Source organism: Haematobia irritans, chromosome 4 (genome assembly GCF_050003625.1).
Source record: "Haematobia irritans isolate KBUSLIRL chromosome 4, ASM5000362v1, whole genome shotgun sequence".
NCBI classification, from domain to species: Eukaryota; Metazoa; Arthropoda; class Insecta; order Diptera; family Muscidae; genus Haematobia; species Haematobia irritans.
In genome coordinates, this window is record NC_134400.1 from 119669696 (window position 1) to 119694814 (window position 25119).

The 25119-nt window shown below is 29.4% G+C and overlaps 1 protein-coding gene across 6 annotated transcripts in view; it reads left to right on the plus strand.

The window, feature by feature from the left end:
- Positions 1–25119, plus strand: part of Cip4 (formin-binding protein 1-like Cip4) — a 292493-nt gene that overhangs the window by 78491 nt on the left and 188883 nt on the right. The gene's annotated exons all lie outside the window — the stretch shown is intronic.

The following is a 25119-nucleotide window of genomic DNA, read 5'->3' on the forward strand; positions in this document are numbered from 1 at the left end:
TACTTTTCTTCTCTTTGGGTCTTTGAACCATTTACAACAACAAACAGAACAGAAAGTTAGTAAATATCCGACAATTGTATTTAAGTTAGGCTGATTTTATAGTTGGGGTGTTGTCGTCGTGTTGATAGTGTTGCTGCTGATATTGTATTGTTGCCATTGCCATTGTTGTTTGCTCGTATGTTGGCTATACACTGTGTTATGGAGAACAACAATATTGATTGACGGTTCGTTGCTTTTATACAAAAGTAAACTTTTGTTGATGCCACATCTGCATCCGCCAAATTCCGTCCGTCCGTCCATCCGTCAGTTTGTTCATCCTCTCTCTAAGTCTGCTCATTCTTTGGAGTTTGTCCGTCCATGTAAACACAGTAGCATAATCTCACAATGTGCATTATGCACGCCCTGAAACTCTTACTTCATATTACAAAGTATGTGAATGATGACGATGATGGAATTTTTCACTTTGCATCAATTGGATTTGTAGATGATGGCAGAGAATATTAGGGTGTACTGAAATGAAAACATTACAAACTATTTTATGAAATGGATTCATCACAATTTCGGACTTAAAATACACATAGATTTTTAATTTCAGACAAATTGGATATAAATTGGAATGTCTACACCCTAAAAAAGAATCACTTCTGTAACATATACCCCAAACACATTTTGCTTTAAGCATATATATTTTCAGGATTTTCCTAAACAAAATATTGTTTCTATTACTCAAACATATTATGTTTCACCTTAGGCATACACTGGTAAAAATAAAAATTATAAGATTTTCTTTGTGTACATATATTTTTAAGGCGCCAATTGGTTACTTCCATTTTTTTTTACTTGCAGAATACTCTTTAGGTCTCTCTTTCTAAACACATATATGTTTATAGGCTATTTCAAAATTAATATATGTTTAATATATACAAAAATGTTATGTCCCAAACATAGTATGTTCTAACATATTAACATACATGTCCCATGTGCTAGTTTATGAACATTATATGTTTCCCACTTAAAAATAATGTGTTAAAAATTTTGATAATTTTTATACCTAAACATATGAAAAACGAATTTTTTCGTCCGTGTACACACTCAAGAGGTCAAATCGGGAGATCAATCTATATCAGGGATAGAAAATGCAGTACTATAGTACGTCTTTTCAATACTTTTTCCGCCCTGGTCAGTAGTAGTAGTACCCCCGCGAATGGTTTAGTACCTTTTGTGAGCCGATATCAGATTTATGGTACAATAGTTCTGACAAAATATTTTAATATTTTTAGAATGTCTTTAACAAACTTAGACTATTAGCAAGTCTTTTAGAAATTTGGCAAAACAGACAAGTTCATGCGGGAAGAAAAGTTCGATTTTGTAAAAACCATGGTGAAAAACACAATTTGCTTGAATTTCAAGAATGTTTTAGTCGAAAAAGTCAAGTGTTTTTATATTATGCTCCCACACGAACACTTTCTAGATAAGAATTATCGATCGCGTACTAAAATAATGCGAACCATTACAGTCACGATCGAAATTTGAGACAAAAATAATCTACCAACATTTGGAGAAAATCTTACCAAAAACAAAATATTATTTTGCAAAAATATATTTCTTCAGAAAGTTTTGTCATAATTTTATTTCTACAGAAAATTTTGTCAAAATTTTTTCTTTTGGGAAAGTTTGTCAAAATTTTAGTTTTTGTCAACATTTTATTTCTATAAAAAATTTTGTTTCTATAGAAAATTTTGACAAAATTTTATTTCTATAGAAATTTGTGTCAACATTTTATTTCCAAAAAATATTTTGTCAAAATTTTATTTCTATAGAAAATTTTGTCAATTTTTTATTCCTAATTTTATTTCTATAGAAATTTTTTGCAAAATAGTATTTCTTTAGAAAATTTTGTCAACATTTTATTTCTATAGAAAATTGTGTCAAAATTGTATGTTCTTTAAAATTCAGAAATTCTTGCTAATAATCTTACAATGAAATTTTTGTTGAAATTTAGTGAAAAGTACTTTTTCGCTCAAAAAACAAAAAACAAAAAAAAAATAAATTTTTTGTACTTACTTAAAAATTGCATTTTCCATCCCTGGTCTATATGGGGGAGATATTTACACATGGACCGATCGGTGGACCTAAAATATCTATACATTTCTAATATTAGGCATATCGAATGAATTCAAATCTGGAGATCTGGTTTCGGAACATTTGCTGATTTTCGAAACATACCTCTAGATTTCCAAATTTTGGCACATCGGATACAAATTGGGGATCGAACTATATAGTGGCTATACCAAACCATGGACCGATACACACCATATTCGGCCCACTTAACAGGGTGGCTGATAAGTCCCCGGTCTAAGAAAGAAAAACACATTTTTTTGTCAAAATTCGATTTTATTATTCAACATAGTTCCCTTCGAGAGCGATATAACGATTATAACGACCTTCCAATTTTTTGATACCATTTTGGTAGTACTCCTTCCCTTTTGTCTCAAAATAGGCCTCAGTTTCGGCGATCACCTCTTCATTGCAGCCAAATTTTTTCCCTGCGAGCATCTGAGAACAAGAAAAAGTCGCTGAGGGCCAGATCTGGAGAATACGGTGGGTGGGGAAGAAATTCGAAGCCCAATTCAGAATTTTTGCATTCGTTGTCAATGACTTGTGGCACGGTGCGTTGTCTTGGTGGAACAACACTTTCTTCTTCTTCATATGGAGCCGTTTTGCCGCGATGTCGATCTTCAAACGCTCCAATAACGCCATATAATAGTCACTGTTGACGGTTTTTCCCTCTCAAGATAATCGATAAAAATTATTCCATGCGCATACCAAAAAACAGAGGCCATTACTTTGCCAGCGAACTTTTGAGTCTTTCCACGCTTCGGAGACGGTTCACCGGTCGCTGTCCACTCAGCCGACTGTCGATTGGACTCAGGAGTGTAGTGATGGAGCCATGTTTCATCCATTGTCACATATCGACGGAAAAACTCAGGTGCATTACGAGTTAACTACTACAAACACCGCTCAGAATCATCAACACGTTGTTGTTTTTGGTCAAATGTGAGCTCGCGCGGCACCCATTTTGCACAGAGCTTCCGTATATCCAAATATTAGTGAATGATATGACCAACACGTTCCTTTGATATCTTTAAGGCCTCTACTATATCGATCAACTTCATTTTACGGTCATTCAAAATCATTTTGTGGTTTTTTTGGATGTTTTCGTCGGTAACCACCTCTTTCGGGCGTCCACTGCGTTCACCGTCCTCCGTGCTCATTTCACCACGCTTGGATTTTGCATACCAATCAATTATTATTGATTTCCCTGGGACAAAGTCCGGAAACTCATGATCAAGTCAAGTTTTTGCTTCCACCGTATTTTTCCCCTTCAGAAAACAGCATTTTATCAAAACACGAAATTCCTTTTTTTCCATTTTTTTTCACAATAACAAAAGTTGCTTCACAAAAGACGCTCTATCTCACAAACTAATTGACTTGCAGACGTCAAATTTTGACACGAATCATTTGAAGGTTGGTACTATATAAAAATAATATGCATTTAATACTAGCGACGCCATCTATGTGTTAGACCGGGGACTTATCAGCCAGCCTGTTATTCGGCTTACTTATGTGTGGAGCTAAAATACCTATTTAAGGACTTTAAATACCAATAGATTTTGAATTACAAAACGTGTAAAAATTGCGGGATCTACATGACCAAGACTCCAAATCCGGAGGTCGGTTAATATGGGGGCTATATATAAATCTGGACCGATGTAGTCCATCTTCCAACTTTGTCCACGCGTAAATAAAATAGGAATTTCTGCCAAATTTCAATACTATAGCGCCATTATTGAAGGCTGTAGCGTGATTAGAACAGACAGGCAGACGGACATCGTTATATCGTCTTAGAATTGCACCCTGATCAAGAATATGTACTTTATACAGTCGGAAATCGATATTTTGATGTGTTACAAACGGAATGATAAACTTATTATACCTCATCGCCATCTGTGGTGGTATATATAAATATAGGGACAATTTCCTATATCTTAAAAAGTGTGTGTTCCTTAAGTTTTGAAAGGATTGAATACTTCTCAGTATGAGTGAAATAGTTTTCTATGCTAAATCTTCCCAGCAAAAAAGAGCTTCCAAAAAAATCAGTTTGGATCCCCAATTTGTGATCTGGAAATAGTGCAAACTTGGATCATCTCCAATGAATTTTGCATTGGCTTGTCATAGAACGGAAGTACTCCTTTGTAGAATCCCTCGCATTGCTTTAGAAGTTGTGCCTTGGAAGTTCAATTCCGATGAAAATATTTAAAAGACTAAAAAACTATTTTTTTCCAATTTCACTTTTTATTTTTATCAGTATTTTTTGTTACACTTTCTATTTGTTACAAATTGGAAAACTTCTTCGCTTCCACCACAAACCCCATTGCAACACGATGCATCAAAACGTCTATTCAAATGTTTGTGATATGAACCTAATATGACATCACTGCATGACATTCTAAATACTTCCCGAGATGTTCTTTATTATTATGAAAAATTTTTTTTATTAATTATTTTTTAAGAAAATATTTTTTTATGTTATACATCGTTTTTATTTTGTTTTTTTCGGCATATATTTTTGTATAAAAATAATTTTTCTATTAAAAATCAACATCAATCTAGGCTTTTGTTTATTTTTGTGGATACTTTATTATAAGTGAATCAATTTTTTTTATTAGTAGTACATTCTTACTCCCCGAGAAGAAATCAGTGTTAGTAATATTCCATATCTTATTCTAGTTGATGAACTATTTCTAACTGATTTTAGTTTAGGAAATTTGACTGTCTCAAGTAAATTTGATTATTTAAACAAAAATTTAACATAATGGAAATAAAATGGACAGACTAAAAGATGAAATTATACTTCTTCTATATCCGCATGCATTTTTTTCTCAGTATATAAAGCTAAGATTTATTCAACTTGTTTTGATTTTATGTTTATTATAAGATTTATAAAATTTATTTTAAATTTAAATGATTAGCTTGAAGAGCTGCATAAAACTATTTGGTATTTTACTATACGCCAAAAATGTCCTAGTCTATTATTTGCATATTGTGTTGCTTACACCCTAATGTGGGCTATAGTAACTTTGTCTTAAACACTCATCCTAATTTAAAGTTTAAAAAATAAAAGTTGAAGAAGGTCGGTTTTCACATTGTAGGCTGAAAAGCATACAAGTGCTTTCATTAATGTCCTCAGCGTTAATAAGTGTGAAATATTTCATTTATGGTTTCTTTGTTAGTTTTTATGCTACATTTTTTAACGTTGTTAAATTGGAAAAATACGTAAAAGAGTTTTAACATGCTATGTAACAAGTGGTGATGTTAGATTTCAATAAAGCTTGTACTATTTTAGTTTTTAACTCAAGAAAAAAACTTGTTTCATACAAGGTTGTTGAATATGTAGGATTATTTTTCTTTTGAAAAGGTATCCTTGAATGAAAAAGAGACATGCTGATATCTCTTCTAAGTATAACATAGCATGCATGAGTTTCAAGAGTTTCTTGACCTGAATTCTTCATAATAGCCCTAGGAATATCTTTCTTTCGCTCAGAGAAAAAATTTTTATTTTTTTTACAAATATCGTAAATATGAGTTTAGTTCTTTTTAAAATTACTCAAATTACTTTAACTTTCTTTACTGTATAGTAATATAGATTAATTTAAGTGAAATATTTACCATACATAGTGTATATAAAGATGTGGGAGATACATACACGCAGAGAAGAAACATGATTGTCACAATCATATTCGAAGAGCAAAATAATATGATTGGAGCTACCATGTACGGCGACTATGTAACATTTTCACCTGCAACCATGTTGGCTCAGTGAACATGGTTCTAAGAAAAATAAAATTGTCCTCATTTAAAATGTTATTATATTGATAAAAAGAATTTAGTTTGAATCAAAAGACAATGGTCACGATCTAAAATGTTATGTTATTCGTCAAAAATGTTTTTCTTCTAGTTAAAAGAACATGGTCACAAGCTAAAATGTTTTGATCTTTATGAAAAAACTTTTTTTGTCGTCGAAAAAAGGACGCCACTTGAGAAAAGAAAACATGAAATTAACTTTATTTATTTGTTTTTATTTATTTATAAACTATTTCATTGTTTATTTGTATTTATAATGTCGTGCAAGCAAACATCACATATTTGTACACACTCTATTTTGGTTCAATTTCAACAATAAGTAATCATTCCATATTTACTACGTGCCCATCAAATGTACCAACGCAGACATCATGCAACTGCAAATAAAAATAAATTATACACACAAATAAATAAATTATACACACAATAAATTATACACACGCTTAAAAATGTATCTTTTTTTTCGGGAGCATCAATTTTAAGTTGATATTGATATTCTATAATGCTCTATATTTTTGGTGCTAATAACTGGACACTATCTGTTATTTAGTCTTTTGAATTCGTATTCCCTTACATTATACTTACTTGGCGGGGGCCCTTTATGAGTTACTCATGTAAAAATTGTTATACAATTTTAAATTTACACACTTATTATTTTATGTATCTTTACTTAGGCTATAGTCATGTAATACATTTTTTATTTGGCCTCATTGGCTTTGTATTACGAAATAAATGGAAATTGAAATTGAAATTGAAAAAAAAATTTTTCTGGTTCAATCACGAAATTAATTGATCCAATTAATTTTTTAATTGAAACGTCTTCAATCACAGAAATGATAGTATCAATTAAAAAATCAATTGAAGGCCAATTAAAAAATTAATTCATCCAATTAAAAAATTAATTGATACTATTAATTTTTGTGATTGATTTTTGTTTCAAATAAAAAATTTGTTGAATCAATTAAATTTTTAATTGAATATTTTTTAAAACTCAATTAAAATTTTAATTGGAAAAATGTTCGTGAAATTTTTTTCTGTGTACCATATATCAAAATACATAACAAAAAACAGGTACATTTTTTCAATTACACTTTCCTTTTTTGTATTCACATAAAACCACGTGTCACTTCTGAATAAATAAAGTAACACAAAACACAGTAATTCCGTATTCTCCGTCCATTCTAAGAAACAATCAACACACGACTGACGCGCAAAATGAAAATCGTGTGTACCTGGTCCATGTTTTTATAAAATTATTTTCGCTGCAAAAAATTAAATGGTCACGAAAACAATGTACATGGTCTATACGTAACCTATAAAAATACTTTTTTCTCTGCAAAAAAAGTAAAAACATTGAATGCTCAGGTACATGACCGACCATGTAATGGTCTCAATTTCTATCATTTAAATAATAGAACATGTTTGCGGCATTTGAGAACCATTTCAATGTTTACTGTCAACATATATTTGTCTCCGCTCGAAAATTCTTTTTACAAAGTCAAAGTACATGGTTTTCGCGAAAATTACATACTCTAGATACGCATTAAATGGATGCGGCAACCATGTCCAAACATGTTTTTTCTGTACGTGTACACACTAATATTAGTGATGTTTTGCACTTGTGAAAAAAATAATTACAAATTCATTATATATAAATAACGTTTGTAATACTGTTTAGTTAAAATTTTCTACAAATATTCAAAATTTTCTTAAATTAACCGAAAGTTTTCTTCCTGGTGGGTTCACTGTTTTTATACCCTCCACCATAGGATGGGGGTATATTAACTTTGTCATTCCGTTTGTAACACATCGAAATATTGCTCTTAGACCCCATAAAGTATATATATTCTGGGTCGTGGTGAAATTCTGAGTCGATCTGAGCATGTCCGTCCGTCCGTCCGTCTGTTGAAATCACGCTAACTTCCGAACGAAACAAGCTATCGACTTGAAACTTGGCACAAGTAGTTGTTATTGATGTAGGTCGGATGGTATTGCAAATGGGCCATATCGGTCCACTTTTTCGTATAGCCCCCATATAAACGGACCCCCAAATTTGGCTTGCAATTGCTCTAAGAGAAGCAAATTTCATCCGATCCGGCTGAAATTTGGTACATGGTGTTAGTATATGATCTCTAACAAGCATGCAAAAACTGGTCCATATCGGTCCACTTTTTCGTATAGCCCCCATATAAACGGACCCCCAAATTTGGCTTGCAATTGCTCTAAGAGAAGCAAATTTCATCCGATTCGGCTGAAATTTGGTACATGGTGTTAGTATATGGTCTCTAACAACCATGCAAAAATTGGTCCATAACGGTCCATAATTACATATAGCCCCCATATAAACCGATCCCCCGATTTGGCTTGTGGAGCCTCTAAGAGAAGCAAATTTCATCCGATCCGGCTGAAATTTGGTACATGGTGTTAGTATATGGTCTCTAACAACCATGCAAAAATTGGTCCACATCGGTCCATAACTATATATAGCCCCATTATAAACCGATCCCCCGATTTGGGTTGTGGAGCCTCTAAGAGAAGCAAATTTCATCCGATTCTGCTGAAATTCGGTACATGGTATTGGTTTATGTTCTCTAATAACCATGCAAAAATTGGTCCACATCGGTCCATAATTATATATAGCCCCCATATAAACCGATCCCCCGATTTGGCTTGCGGAGCCTCTAAGAAACGACCATGCAATAATTGGTCCATATCGGTCCATAATTATATATAGCCCCCATATAAACCGTTCCCCAGATTTGATCTCCGGAGCCTCTTGGAGGAGCAAAATTCATCCGATCCGGTTGAAATTTGCAACGTGGTGTTAGTATAAGGCCGCTAATATCCATGCCAAAATTGGTCCATATCGGTCTATAGTTATATATAGCCGATCCCCAATCACACAAAAATTGGTCCATATCGGTTCATATTCATGGTTGCCACTCGAGCCAAAAATAATCTACCAAAATTTTATTTTTATGGAAAACATTGTCAAAATGTTATTTCTATAGAAAATGTTGTCAAAAGTTTATTTCTATAGAAAATTTTGTCAAAATTTTATTTCTATAGAAAATTTTGTCAAAATTTTATTTCTATAGAAAATTTTTTCCAAATTTTATTTCTATAGAAAATTTTTTCCAAATTTTACTTCTATAGAAAATGTTGTCAAAATTTTATTTCTATCGAAACTTTAAACTTAATTATATACATATTTAATCGGCCTTTTTTAGTTTAATATATACTACGTATGGACTACCTTGTAATTTAGAAGACGGTGTTAGGAAGTTTTAAGATACCTTGCCATCGGCAAGTGTTACCGCAACCCAAGTAATTCGATTGTGGATGACAGTCTTCAGTAGAAGTTTCTACGCAATCCATGGTGGAGGGTACATAAGCTTCGGCCTGGCCGAACTTACGGCCGTATATAAAGGGTGATTCTTTTGAGGTTAGGATTTTCATGCATTAGTATTTGACAGATCACGTGGGATTTCAGACATGGTGTCAAAGAGAAAGATGCTCAGTATGCTTTGACATTTCATCATGAATAGACTTACGATCTGCCACAACGTCGAATTTTCAGTGAATGGGCCCTAGAAAAGTTGGCAGAAAATCCGCTTTTTTATCGACAAATTTTGTTCAGCGATGAGGCTCATTTCTGGTTGAATGGCTACGTAAATAAGCAAAATTGCCGCATTTGGAGTGAAGAGCAACCAGAAGCCGTTCAAGAACTGCCCATGCATCCCGAAAAATGCACTGTTTGGTGTGGTTTGTACGCTGGTGGAATCATTGGACCGTATTTTTTCAAAGATGCTGTTGGACGCAACGTTACGGTGAATGGCGATCGCTATCGTTCGATGCTAACAAACTTTTTGTTGCCAAAAATGGAAGAACTGAACTTGGTTGACATGTGGTTTCAACAAGATGGCGCTACATGCCACACAGCTCGCGATTCTATGGCCATTTTGAGGGAAAACTTCGGAGAACAATTCATCTCAAGAAATGGACCGGTAAGTTGGCCACCAAGATCATGCGATTTGACGCCTTTAGACTATTTTTTGTGGGGCTACGTCAAGTCTAAAGTCTACAGAAATAAGCCAGCAACTATTCCAGCTTTGGAAGACAACATTTCCGAAGAAATTCGGGCTATTCCGGCCGAAATGCTCGAAAAAGTTGCCCAAAATTGGACTTTCCGAATGGACCACCTAAGACGCAGCCGCGGTCAACATTTAAATGAAATTATCTTCAAAAAGTAAATGTCATGGACCAATCTAACGTTTCAAATAAAGAACCGATGAGATTTTGCAAATTTTATGCGTTTTTTTTTTTAAAAAAAGTTATCAAGCTCTTAACAAATCACCCTTTACTTGTTTTAGTGTAAATTTAATTTTGTTAAAAGAGTACATTCTGCAAAGAAAAACTGAAATACTCGTAAGTTAGGCGTTTAATTCAATTGTAAAAATAAGAATTTGTCTTTTTAAGAAAGTTTTTCTAGACTATAATAATTTTTTGCGTACGTTAGTTAAATTAACTAAACAAGGGAACAAATTATACACAAATGAACCATAAAGATTTAGAAAATTTGTATTTCCACAAAATAGTTAAGTATTTTTCAAAATTTGTAAATTTTACGACAAATGCGCCCATCTAGAACTTCGTATGGCGCTAAAGACATTCATGCAATTTTGAATTTTGTAACATCGGCGTTTGTAATACAATTTAGTTAATTTTTTAAAGTAAAGACAAAATCTTTGGAACCGGGCGTGCTTTCTTTACATTGTGAATGGAATGGAATTACATTTACGAAAATTATACAACAATAGGATTGTTTGCGTAATTTTCCAATAAAAGTTATTCAGTATAAACTTGCAAGACAGTAAGAATGGGTTTTACTCTCTTGGGTAAAATTAGGAAAAATGTACACTTTCACGACTATATCATTAATTCACGGGTTTTAAACCAATTAAAAGGAAATATATTGATATTTTCTAATACACTTCTATGTGACATTGTGCAATATATATTGGATTCGTTGATGATTAAAATCGGCTGATAATTATGTAGTACCTCCTGCAAGTGTTTACTGGGGAAAAATATTTTTTTTGGTGTACCATAAACGAAGGACTTCCAGTAAAAATTTGTGATAGTAATCACAATTTATCGAGTATGCAAACAGAGCTAATATGACTTAAATATTGTTATAAAGTGCACTGAAAAAATATTGATTATGCAACTTAAATTTTAGGACTTGAAGTTTACTCAATGATAAGGACAAAATTCTTTAAAATAATGACATTTTAATTATAAGAAAGTTTATAATCCTTGCTTCAAAATTTGTTTTCATTAAATTTAGGACACAAATCTTGAAATTTTGCGTCCCTCTGTTGAAGTTGTAGATCTTTGAAGTAAGGCAAATGTTCCTTAAAATAAAGAAAAACATTTTTAATTTAAAAAAATCGTCTTTAACTCAACTGACATATTGAATTTTTAAATTTAAGATAAAAACGCTTCAAATATTGGCTAAGACTTATTTTAAGGATTTGCATCTTTGGTTTAAAGTTTTTTTTTTAGCATTAAGAAAACAGTTTTTAATTTGAAGTACTTAGCATAATTTGGATTTTGAAACTGGAATTTGTTTGTACATGAATACCTTTATTAATATATCGCAAACAGAGAATAAAAATTCGATGAATGAGATCTGTATCCAATTTTAATTGTATCGATCCTAGATTTAAAGCCAGGGAGGTCCGTAAAAAATGTCTTTATTTTAAAGAAGCCGCATCTTTGGCTAGGAATCAATACCAAAATCCTTAAAGGAAGGTCAAAATCTTTGGATCCAAGTAAACTTTTTTTTGAGTGCACTGAAAAAAATATTTACGCGTTATTAAAGATTACGCAAGCTAAATTTTGGGATCCGAAATTTACAAAATATTAAGGAAAAATTTATTTAAAAAAAATGAAATTTTAATTAAAATAAAGTTTATAATCATTGTTTCAAAAATTTTCTTCATTAAATTTAGGACACAAATTTTGTAAATTTGCGTCCCTCCGTTAAAGTCGCATGTCTTTGAACTAAGGCTAATTTTCCTTAAAGTAAAGAAACACATTTTTGATTTAAAGAAATTGTCCTTAAATTAACTCAAATATTGAAACTTTAGATTTAAGATAAAAACGCTTCAAATATAGGCTAAGACTTTTTTTAAGGGTTCTAGCGTCTTTGGTTTAAAGTTTTTTTTTTTTTTTGGAATTAAGAAAACATTTTTTACTTTGAAGTATCCGTTATAATTCGGATTTTTTAACTGGCATTTGTTTGTATGTGAGTACCTTTATTCGTAAAACGGCGAAAAGATAATGGAAATTTGATAAATGAGTTCTGTATCCTAATATTAATTTTATTCATCCTAGATTTAAAGCCAGATAGGTCACCAAAAATGTCTTTATTTTAAAGAAGCAGCATCTTTGGCTCGGAATCAATACCAAAATCCTTAAGGGAAGGTCAAAATCTTTGACTCCAAGTATACTTTTTTTGAGTACATATAGTGTTTTAATATTTGTATGACAAATACACATGACAGATACACAGATATGATGTAGTCGAGTCCGGACGATGTGTTAGTGAATTGACACATTTTAAATAATTTTATTATTAATTACACAAAAACATATGACCAAAATTTTTCCAATTAAAATTTTAATTCAATATTAAAAGAAAAAAAATGAATTAAAATTTGAATTGAATGGATCAAACAAACAAATTTTTTAATTGAAGCAATAATCAATCCAAACAATTAATTAATTGTTCCCATTAAAAATTAATGGGATCAATAATTTCGTGATTGAAGAGAAAAAAATGTTGTGTCCAGAAATTCCTCTGGCTTTGAATTTTCCGATTATACTCATATAGTTGGATTTTTTTTTTAATTTTGAGTCAACTGACTCAATTTCCAAATAAATTCGTTTGAATTAAATTTTTAATGAAAATGTTATGTTAACTGAGATAATTTAGTTTAAGTAAAAAGTTAATTGTATTAATTAAATTTTTAATTTTTTAATTTTCAAATTCAATAGATTTTTTTATTGGAGTATTTCCAATAAAAATATCACGTTGGTGATATTTTGGTCTGTGCAAAAGGAAACAAACTCAAACTTGTTTTCTAATCACCATATTCTTTTTCATGATGTTTATCTATATTTTTATTATAATACATTATGATCAGGCAATATTATAAACTCAAACAAAATACGCCAAATTCTGTAAAAAAATATATACTAAATAATCTGTTTTTCTTTTCAGGTAAGTCGTTATTTTACTTGATCAGTGGGTAAGCCGTAGTTTATCGGTCTCTATCGTTTATTAATGCGGAATTCCGAAAACATTTCAAAATGGAAAATTCGAGTAAGTCTTACACACAAAAAATTATCACCAACATTTTTTCAATTAAACACTTAATTGAATTTGGAAACGGATTCAATTAATATGTTAATTGATTCAATTAAGTATTTAATCAAATCCGAATAAAAACCAATTAAAAAAATGATTGATATTTGTTACGTTTCCAACTAAAATATTAATTGATTCAATCAATTTGTTAATCAATTCGGAAATAATTTTCAATTACAAACGTGATTGAAATTTTTGTCGTTTCCAATTACACATGTGATTGATCCAACCACCTTTGTGATTGAAACTGAATAATTTTGAGCAATGGAAAGAGCGAAAAGAGAACAAGAGAATGGGTATTTATTCAATAATGTATGATGGAGAGATCAGTCTGTGGAAGTAACTCGTAACGAAAGGTTGGGTTTTTGTTTTTCGCGTAAATTGAAAAACATGATTGGCGACATTCTGTCTGCTGCATTCAAAATGTGTGCATAAATATTTTGAACGCAACAACAAATCATAGCAAAGGGTTGAAATAAATAAAGTGTGCAACAACAAACGGCCACGTGGTAAAGGTTTGAAAAAAATATATGACAGAACGCATTTGAAATTACCTGTGTTTGTGTTTTGTGGAATTGCAAAAATGGAAAACAGTCTACGTTTATTGAAGGTAAGAAATTGTGAAATGTGAATACCGTTTTGCATTGAAGCCTGTTTACATTAAACGGACTAAAATAATATATTTTTTATTCATTTCTTTTAGTGACCAATTTTATTTCGTGAAATTGACCAATCAATCACATCAACTCCATCATTTTATCAAATATATAATAATATGTTTGCAATAAAAAAGTGGGTACCGTATTGATCTTTTAAAATTATAAATTTTTTTCACTCCTAGTTTTCTTAAAACCAAGAGCGGTATGGGTTTGTTGGAGGATTCACCTTGAAGTTGCGAAGTAGCGTTGGCATTAAATTGCATTTTTGTTTTACCTGCCTTTTTCAGTTTGAACCCAAGTAGAGAGCAGTATATCTGGTATATAAACTAATGAGCTGAATTATGTAATGGTAAAAAAGTTCTTTCTTTTGGATTTAAAAATATGAAAAATATCCGAAAATAATAAAAATATGTATTTTCCATTTATATTTTTTTCTATTTCCAGAATTTGCAAAGTATCATCAATATAATACCAATTATTACATTGCTTTCCCATTATTTTTGTTTTTGATTGGTTCAAATTTTAATAGACGATTTTAGTGTGTGGAAATTTTGGAAAGGAATTGTTACTAAAATTAAATTACCGAGCTCTTAATACACCTTTTTATGCTAAAAGACTACAACTGCAAAAGAAGATTATAAATCTGCAACCTGGAACTAAGAATTGAACTTGATATTATATGCAGGTAATGTTTAACAAAATTAACTTTTAACTGAACAAAATTAAATTCGAATTATTCTGTTTATTTTCAGAAAAACTAATTTAGCTTACAGGCTGCTGATTTATTGGAAATCTAGGCACATCTACATATTAGAAGGAACATACTAACATGGTTATTATTATAAGGAAGATAATGATTTATATAATTTAGTTTTTCACCCTATAGTTGTTATTGATAGTAGTTGTATTTGTAAGTTATGTTAGAACAAAACACAAATGACAAGAACCAAATTTATTTGTCTATTGCATAATTCAAAAAATAATAAAATATTAAATATGTTTTATAAGAAACACATATTTTCTTTTATTTCAAAAGAAAAAAAAACTAAATACGATTTTGGGGTCGCAATATATACATTTTTTAATCGAAATTTATAGCCAATTTCAATTAATTATTTAATTGAATGAATCAAATAGTTGATTGATTTTTGTCGCGAAATTAATTAAAATTTTAATTGATTCAATTAAAACTGTGATTGAATTTTATGTTAAAAATCAATCACGTTTTTAATTAATTCAATCACACAATTAATTGATTCCGTGACAAAAGTCAATTAAATTTTTAATTAAAAATCGTGTTGGTTTTCAATCAAAATGGGTGATTGATACTATCATTTTCGTGATTGAAGACATTTCAATTAAAAAAATGATTGAATCCGCGATTTTCGTGATTGAAATCAAAAAAATTTTTTTTGTGTGTAGAAAATATGCCAAAAACGTCTAAATGATTTAAGTGAAAAATTAATTTATGGACAATTAAATGTTCAAAAAATAAAATTTAATAAAATATAACATTTTGGAAGAAAAAATTGGAATTAAAAATTGTTAAAATGTCTTTAGTGGTACACTAAAAAAAAGTGAACTCTCTATTTCACTAAAGCCAATTTAACTATAGTTTAGCTCATGAAATTATTATGTTTGGAGAAAGTTTCGTTTATTCTAATAATTTTTTGCGTACATTAGTTAAATGAACTAAAATATAGGAAAACATTATACACAAATTAAGTATAAAGTTTTACTAAATTCGTATTTCTCACAAAATTGTTCATTATTTCCTTAAATTTGTAAATTTTACTACAAAAGCGTCCATCATGAACTTCATATGTCACTAAAGACATTCTTGCAATTTTGAACTTCAATTTTTTTCTTCAAACTACAAAATTGAAGAAAATTATTTATGTCTAATAAATTTTCTTGAATTTGTTGAAAAATATTTACTTATTTTTGATATCGGCGTGATGCCAGCGCTTGTAATACTGTTTAGTTAAAAATTTCTAAAATTAATCAAAAGTTTTCTTGTTTTCTTGTGGCTCAGTATGTTAAGGCGTTCTGTTATGGTGCTAAACTATCCAAGTTCAATCCTTTGTCGCTACAGAAAATAAAATTGATAAAAAATGTAAAATTTATAATTTTTTCTTTAATTTCATCATTCAAATGAACTTCCAAGGTATAACATCTAAATCAATGCAAAGGATACGAAAACGGAGCACTTCCGCCAGTGTTGTACCATATTTACCGCTTTTTTCAATCGTTGACACTTTTGTCTAATGCCACTAAAGGTCATACTTTTTAAATTTGTGTCCAACCTTTCCATAATGTTATGTCACTTTGTGATTAATTTCTTTTTTGGTGTAGTATTGTGTGTTTTTTTTTGCAAAAGTTTTCGTTCCCGTATTCTGCAAATGAATATGATTGCAGGCTTCCTTCTCAAATCAAAGTTTTTCAAACATCGACATCTAACATCATCATTCGAGCGTGCTTAAACAAAAATGTCGTTTGAAAGAAAGGGATCAACTAAAGTGGTTTGTTTACTTTAAATAAAGTTTATTTAAACCGATTTGTGTGTGTGTGCCTAAAAAACTGCTTGACTGTATACGTTGCGTGAGCGTCGATCGCTTTAACGAAGTATGGTTTGATGACAATACGAGCTACATGCCCAAATTCGAGCTACATGAAACAAATTCATTAATACAACGAAATTTTTCGTTATTATAACGAATTTTCTGTTAATTAACGTAACGTTTCGTAATATTAACGAATATTTTCATTGTATTAATGAATATATCAATGAAAATATTTCGTTGGCTGAGTTTTAATGAAATTTTCTTTGTGTGCAGTGGATACTGTATTTGCCTGGTATAGCATTTGATCCTTTTTCTGGACGAAAGGTAAAATTTACAAATTTCATAATAATCTTGCTCAGGATTAACTGTAACCATACTTGGTAATGGGAGTTTATAAAATTATTATTTATTAAAGAGATCCAATTTAACCGCACTCTAATAAACCAAAAATCCAACAAGATGCCATTACGTTCGTTTCTTCTTTGGCCTCAAAATTATTTTAAGTAATTCATAATTTAATATTTGTTTTCTTCCTATTTGCTTTCTTGTTTATTTTTCTTTCTATATTGTGAGCTACTACGAGTATTTCTTGTGAGATAGATATTTTTACCATTAAGCGACTGGCGGGACTTTATGTGAGCTTTGTTAGTCGCTGACATTTTGTGCTTTTTTATTCGCATATTTATAACGTGATCTTATGTAAAGGGAGCATAGAGACAATTTAAAAACCACAGAAACTTGCGGAAGTAATCGTTTTTTCAAGAGATAAATTTCCCATGAAATTGTATCCGTTTGCACTACTGACTAACTACTCCCTATATTCCCTCCAGTATTTTCGCTATTTCGCATGTCCCCCATAACAATATGGCTAAAATGATGATGTGAGAGTGACCTTTCTGGGCCATGGGTTATGGATTTAAGACGTTAAAAGATAGAATGACAAAAATGTCCGACGAACAAACATCCATTTTAACTGAAACAAGTATATACGGCCGTAAGTTCGGCCAGGCCGAATCTTATGTACCCTCCACCATGGATTGCATAGAAACTTGTACTAAAGACTGTCATCCACAATCGAATTACTTGGGTTGCGGTAACACTTCCCGATGGCAAGGTATCTTAAAACTTCTTAACACGGTCTTCTCAATTGTAAGTTAGTCCATACGGGGTATATATTAAACAAAAAAGGTCTATTAAATACCTATATATAATTCAGTTTGACAAAATTGTCTATAGAAATAAAATTTTGAATATTGCAAATAAAATTTTGCAATATTCTATATAGAAATAAAATTTTGACAAAATTTTCTATAGAAATAAAAATTTAACAAAATTCTCTATAGAAATAAAATTATGACAAAATTTTCTATAGAAATAAAATTTTGACAAAATTTTCTATAGAAATAAAATTTTAACAAAATTTTCTATAGAAATAACATTTTTACAAAATTTTCTATAGAAATAAAATTTTTACAAAATTTTCTATAGAAATAAAATTTTGACAAAATTTTTTATGGAAATAAAATTTTGACAAAATTTTTTATGGAAATAAAATTTTGACAAAATTTTCTATAGAAATACAATTTTGACAAAATTTTCTATAGAAATAAAATTTTTACAACATTTTCTATAGAGATAAAATTTTAACAAAATTTTCTATAGAAATAAAATTTTTACAAAATTTTCTATTGAAATAAAGTTTTGACAAAATTTTCTATAGAAATAAAATTTTTACAAAATTTTTTATAAAAATAAAATTTTGACAAAATTTTCTATAGAAATAAAATTTTTACAACATTTTCTATAGAGATAAAATTTTAACAAAATTTTCTATAGAAATAAAATTTTTACAAAATTTTCTATTGAAATAAAGTTTTGACAAAATTTTCTATAGAAATAAAATTTTTACAAAATTTTTTATAAAAATAAAATTTTGACAAAATTTTCTATAGAAATAAAATTTTGACAAAATTTTGTATAGAAATAAAATTTTGACAAAATTTTGTATAGAAATAAAATTTTGAAACAATTTTCTATAGAAATAAAATGTTGACAAAATTTTCTATAGAAATAAAATTTTGACAAAATTTTGTATAGAAATAAAATTTGGACAAAATTTTCTATAGAAATAAAATTTGGACAAAATTTTCTATAGAAATAAAATTTTGACAAAATTTTCTATATAAATAAAATTTTGACAAAATTTTCTATAGAAATAAAATTTTTACAAAATTTTCTATTGAAATAAAGTTTTGACAAAATTTTCTATAGAAATAAAATTTTTACAAAATTTTTTATAAAAATAAAATTTTGACAAAATTTTCTATAGAAATAAAATTTTGACAAAATTTTGTATAGAAATAAAATTTTGAAACAATTTTCTATAGAAATAAAATGTTGACAACATTTTCTATAGAAATAAAATTTGGACAAAATTTTCTATAGAAATAAAATTTGGACAAAATTTTCTATAGAAATAAAATTTGGACAACATTTTCTATAGAAATAAAATTTTGACAAAATTTTCTATAGAAATAAAATTTTGACAAAATTTTCTATAGAAATAAAATTTTGACAAAATTGTTTATGGAAATAAAATTTTGACAAAATTTTCTATGGAAATAAAATTTTGACAAAATTTTCTATGGAAATAAAATTTTGAAGAAATTTTCTATAGAAATACATTTTTGACAAAATTTTCTATAGAAATACAATTTTACAAAATTTTCTATAGAAATAAAATTTTGACAACATTTTCTATAGAGATAAAATTTTTACAACATTTTCTATAGAAATAAAATTTTGACAAAATTTTCTATAGAAATAAAATTTTTACAACATTTTCTATAGAAATAAAATTTTGACAAAATTTTCTATAGAAATAAAATCTTGACAAAATTTTGTATAGTAATGAAATTTTAACAAAATTTTCTATACAAATAAAATGTTGACAAAATTTTCTATAGAAATAAAATTTTGACAGAATTTTCTATAGAAATAAAATTTTGGTAGATTATTATTGGCGATATGGACCAATTTTTGTGTGATTGGCGATCGGCTATATATAACTGTATACCGATATGGACCAATTTTTGCATGGTTGTTAGAGACCATATACTAACACCACACTCAAAAAAAAAGTTTACTTGGATCCAAAGATTTTGACCTTTCCTCAATGATTTTGGTATTGATTCTGAGCCAAAGATACGGCTTCTTTAAAATACAGACATTTTTGGGACCTCCCTGGCTTTAAATCTAGGATCATTAAAATTAAAATTGGATACAGATCTCATTCATCGAGTTTTTATTTTCGTTTTGCGATTTATTAATAAAGGTATTTATATACAAACAAATTCCAATTTCAAAATCCAAATTATGCCAGGTACTTCAAAGTAACAACAGTTTTCCTAATGCTAAAAAAAACTTTAAACCAAAGATACAAATCCTTAAAATAAGTCGTAGCCTATATTTGAAGCGTTTTTATCTTAAATTTAAAAATTCAATATGTCAGTTAAGTTAAAGACGATTACTTTAAATTAAAAATGGGTTTCTTTATTTCAAGGAAATTTTGCCTTACTTCAAAAATCAACAACTTCAGCTGAGAGACGCAAAATTTCAAGATTTGTGTCCTAAATTTAATGAAAAAAATTTTGAAGCAAGGATTAAAAACTTTCTTTTAATTAAAATGTCATTGTCTTAAAGAATCTTGTCCTTAGCATTGCGTAAATTTTGAGTCCTAAAATTTAAGTTGCATAATCCTCCATATTAAGTCAATATTTTTTTCAGTGCACGTACCAAATTTCAACCGAATCGGATGAATTTTACTCATCCATGAGGCTCCGGAGGTCAAATCTGAGGATCGGTTTATATGGGGGCTATATTTAATTATGGACCGATATGGACCAATTTTTGCATGGTTGTGAGAGACCGTATAATAAAACCATGTACCAAATTTCAGCCGGATCGGATGAAATTTGCTTCTCTTAGAGGCTCCGACAGCCAAATCTGAGAGTCGGTTTATATGGGGGCTATACGTAAAAGTGGTCCGATATGGCCCATTTGCAATACCATCCCACCTACATAAATAACAACTACTTGTGCCAAGTTTCAAGTCGATAGCTTGTTTCGTTCGGAAGTTAGCTTGATTTCAACAGACAGACGGAATGACAAAGTTAATATACCCCCCTCGTATGGTGGAGGGTATAAAAATGTGCAATGCCCTTTTAATCCTGATGATGTCTCACATTAGGAATAAAAGCTAATGGTGTTTTCATTTTCTGAAAGAAAACATTTTTTCCTTCGTTTTGCCATTGAATGATGTAAATTTTTTAAATTATACTGACAACTGCAAAAAGCGGTGTTTTTCAAGGACATTGTCAGTAGCATATGCAACTGTGGTTTGGGACAAATTCTAGCTATATAGATTGACGACCGATTGTTATCCAGGCAAATTTCCACAAAAGATTTTGATATTATGACAGAAGTCTACAAAGAGGGAACGAATAAAATTTTTACGAAATTTTACTTAGTCTTTCTACAGAAATTATCTAAAATTTTATGCAATTTTAAATTTCATTACTTTTACTAATAATTTATTTTTTTCCCATCAATTAAAAATTTTATATTAAATTGATTGTGGTTATGCACAAACAATAAAAATAGTAAAAAAATTGTATGTATTTGGGACAAAAACATTTGATGGATTTGATATAGTATCGAAACTATGGATTTACAAAGTGGTGCAGGGTATAATATAGTCGGCCCCGCCCGACTTTAGACTTTCCTTACTTGTTTTTTTAGTTCATTTTTGTTTTGTGTTTAATACTCTTCTGGTTTCATGAGATAAGCAAATATATGACACATTATCGTATCAACAATTTTTGTTTGCTTTTCCTATTTTCGTTTATTTTTGTGTTTTTGAATCGGTTTATCAAATTTAATTTCCTTTATGTGTACGATTTTCTTTAATGGCATATTTTTATTGAACCGGTGTAGTAATAACTGCATTCGAAATTCATATACACCCAAAAAAAACAGTGAACTTACCATGAAAGAAGAAAGTTTATTTTAGAAAATTTTAACTAAAATAGTTTTCTAATTGCAACATGTTACAAATAAGTTAATACATTTTGTCATATTAAAATTAATAATTTTTTTTGATTGTTTAAGAAAATATCATATATTGAAGGAAAATTTGCTTACGCCTTACACAAAATGCAGGACACTCACACAAGAGGTGTTTTATTGATTCCTTTTCCTCCGCATCATGACAGCTCATACAATAGTCATTATACTTCGCACCAATAGTTTTTGCAAAATCGCCTATCGGGCAGCGACCCGTTATAGCAGATATCAGGAGTAATATCTGGCGTCTCGAGAACACTAGCATATCTAGTGTGCGGTTTAAGTTTAAATGGGGCCATATTTGCTTGGTGTCGTTACAACTCTTGCAATTCTCCCATCGAACATTTATTAGTAAAATTGTGTACTATATTTGTATGCAACTTTTTTTCTTTTAATTTTTAGGTCACGTCATTAAAGTAAGCAAAAAATTATTCAAATAAGGAATCTTTGCTCACATTGGGCAAAATTTAACTAAAATCAAAAAATTTCCATGAACTAAAATAAAGTTCAGTTGGAATTAGTGCCCCCTGCTTTGAGTGTAGCGAATTGCTTGTGATTATATTTACTTATTAATGAAATATTGGTGTATATAGGATATCTTGAAGAAGATTCAATGGTTCATGCCTGGATAGCTATATTTTCTCAAAATTTCGACGCCCGATTTTAGTTTCGAACTGAAGAGTGTTTTTGTCGATTGTGAAATGATTCATTTAGTTATCCTAATACATAAGTTTTATAAATTTTTGTTTACTATTAATTAAAAATGCAATAAATAAAAAATAAAGTAAATTTGGGTTTTCATATTTGCTCACAATACAATTTATAGCGTCTTTAAATAGATCGTCGTCAAAATGATCACGGATCAAAATGTGTACAAAACACAGAAAAAAATTTCACGAAAATTTTGTCCAATTAAAATCTTAATTGAGTTTTAGAAATTATTCAATTAAAAATCTAATTTATTCAACAAATTTTTTAATTGGAAAAAAATCAAGTACACAAATTAATAGTATCAATTAATTTTTTAATTGGATCAATCAAATTTTTAATTGGGTCAATTAATTTTTTAATTGACTATCAATTATTTTTTTAATTGATATTATAATTTCTGTTATTGAAGACATTTCAATTAAAAAATTAATTGGATCAATTAATTACGTGATTGAATCAACAAAACAATTGTTTTAGTGCAGGGTTAAACCACCATGTTTTTTTTATTACACAAGAAATAAAAACAAAAAATTCGTTTAAATGAATTTAATTTTTTTTTTGTAATTAAATTAATTAACTAAATTAAGAAAACAAAAGAACAACGAAATTAAATCTGGCTAAACTTAATATTAAAATACGTCGTTTCTTATATCTAAATCTGAAAAGAAATGTTGCATAGTGGTTCCTTTTGAACGGATAAAGATATCAACATAATTTTTTCTCTGTGTGAACGCTGAGGTGTTTTCCATTAAGTTTGTGGATCCCTAGTGGTCCACGAGCTGGCCTATAAGCATTGAAAATTGGTCACCTCGGGTGTATAAACTTTTGTCTTTGGTATCTCTTCTAATAGTTTGCGAGATATGGGCCTTAACATAAAATTTATTCCCATAGTTTTCACAATATTAACATAGTGGGCCAGTAATTGGGATCTATAAGGACCATTTTGGCGGAGTCTTGGTTTCTGTCCATAACTGCATTACTTACAAAATTTTACGCATTTCAGATGAAGAAATTGTGTGCCCATGTGCTTTAGATTAACAGCATATTGCTGCTATCCGAATTCTAGTCTTCGTTCGCATACAAAACGAAAAGCAGCTGATTTTGGTTTCTCTAATGGGTATCTAAACGAAAATCGAAACGAAAGTCAATGCGAACGAAGACGCAACGTACAGCCTGTTTCTGTATGTCGAACGAGCTCTATCGATCGACTGAAATGGAGACAAACAGCTGAATTTATAACCAAAAATCAGCTGTTTCTGTGCATTTCAGTCGATCGATAGAGCTCGTTCGACATACAGAAACAGGCTGGTAATCTCTAATATTGGGTTTCTCCAACTCGATTCGTTCGCAGTTTGTCGAACTGAAATGTCAAAACCACTCACTTGGTAAAGACCTTTCGTTTTGTGGAAAAAGGCATTCATAAATAAGGAAAAACTTAAAAATTGAAAAATTGATTAAAGCTTTTAGTGTAAATATGTCATATAGACCGTTTAAAGAAAAGTCTAACACGAACAAACACATACATTTCGAATGAAACACTCATTAGAAGGAGAACTGAATTACAATTATTGTAGAAATATGGTAATACAAATCCTTATCTCTCTACTCGGGCTAATTTATTAAAAAAATTATTGAGCTAAATCAAATATCAGAAGCGGGAAAAGTTTGCCAAATGAACGGCGATGCCAGATTAAATTTTATGCAAAATAATTTTTTAAAATGTATTGGACTTTTTCAGGAAATTGAAATAATTGAAAACTGGTAATGGCAGCATTTGACAGTGGCGTAAACCATGCGAACGAACGAAAGGAAGTTAGAGAAACCCAAATCTAGCAATTGCTTTCGTTCGAATATCAGAAATAAGCTGTAAGCGTTGTAAACTCCGCAATTTAGAATTTCCTAATTTACTTAATTTTGACCCGGTTTTGTTTTGGAAAATGCCAACTGTATTTTTTGTCATAATATATAATATACGACAAGCTTCCTCAAAATATTTGTTATTTCTTTGTTATAGAACACTAAATAACGATACGTTTTAAGCAAGTAGTATAAGAGTTCCTCTCATCCCAAAATCGGCAATAAAAAAATATATATATTCTTTTAAAAATTCTCATTTGGCAAAGCACCAATTACTAACACGGTTGTCACGATTTTATTTCTATAGAATACTTTATTTCTATAGAAAATTTTCGTAAAATTTTACTTCTATAAAATATTTTCGTAAAATTTTATTTCTTAGTCAAAATTTTTAATTCAATAGAAACTTTTCGTAAAAATTTATTTCTATAGAAAATTTTTTAAAATGTTATTTCTATAGCAAGTTTTGTAAAAATTTTATTTCTATAGAAAATTTTGTAAAAATTTTATTTCTATAGAAAATTTTGTCAAAATTTTATTTCTATAGAAAGTTTCGTCAAAATTTTATTTCTATAGACAAACTTGTAAAAATTTTATTTCTATAGAAAATTTTGTGAAATTTTTTTCTATAGAAAATTTTGTCAAAATTTTATTTCTATTTTGAAAGTTTTGTCAAAATTTTATTTCTATAGAATTTTTTTTTTCAAAATTTTCTTTCTATAGAAAATTGTGTCAAAATTTTATTTCTATGGAAAATGTTGTCAAAATTTTGTTGTCTATAGAATTTTTTTCAAAATTTTATTTCTATAGATTTTTTTTTATTAGTTTCTTCATTGTTTGC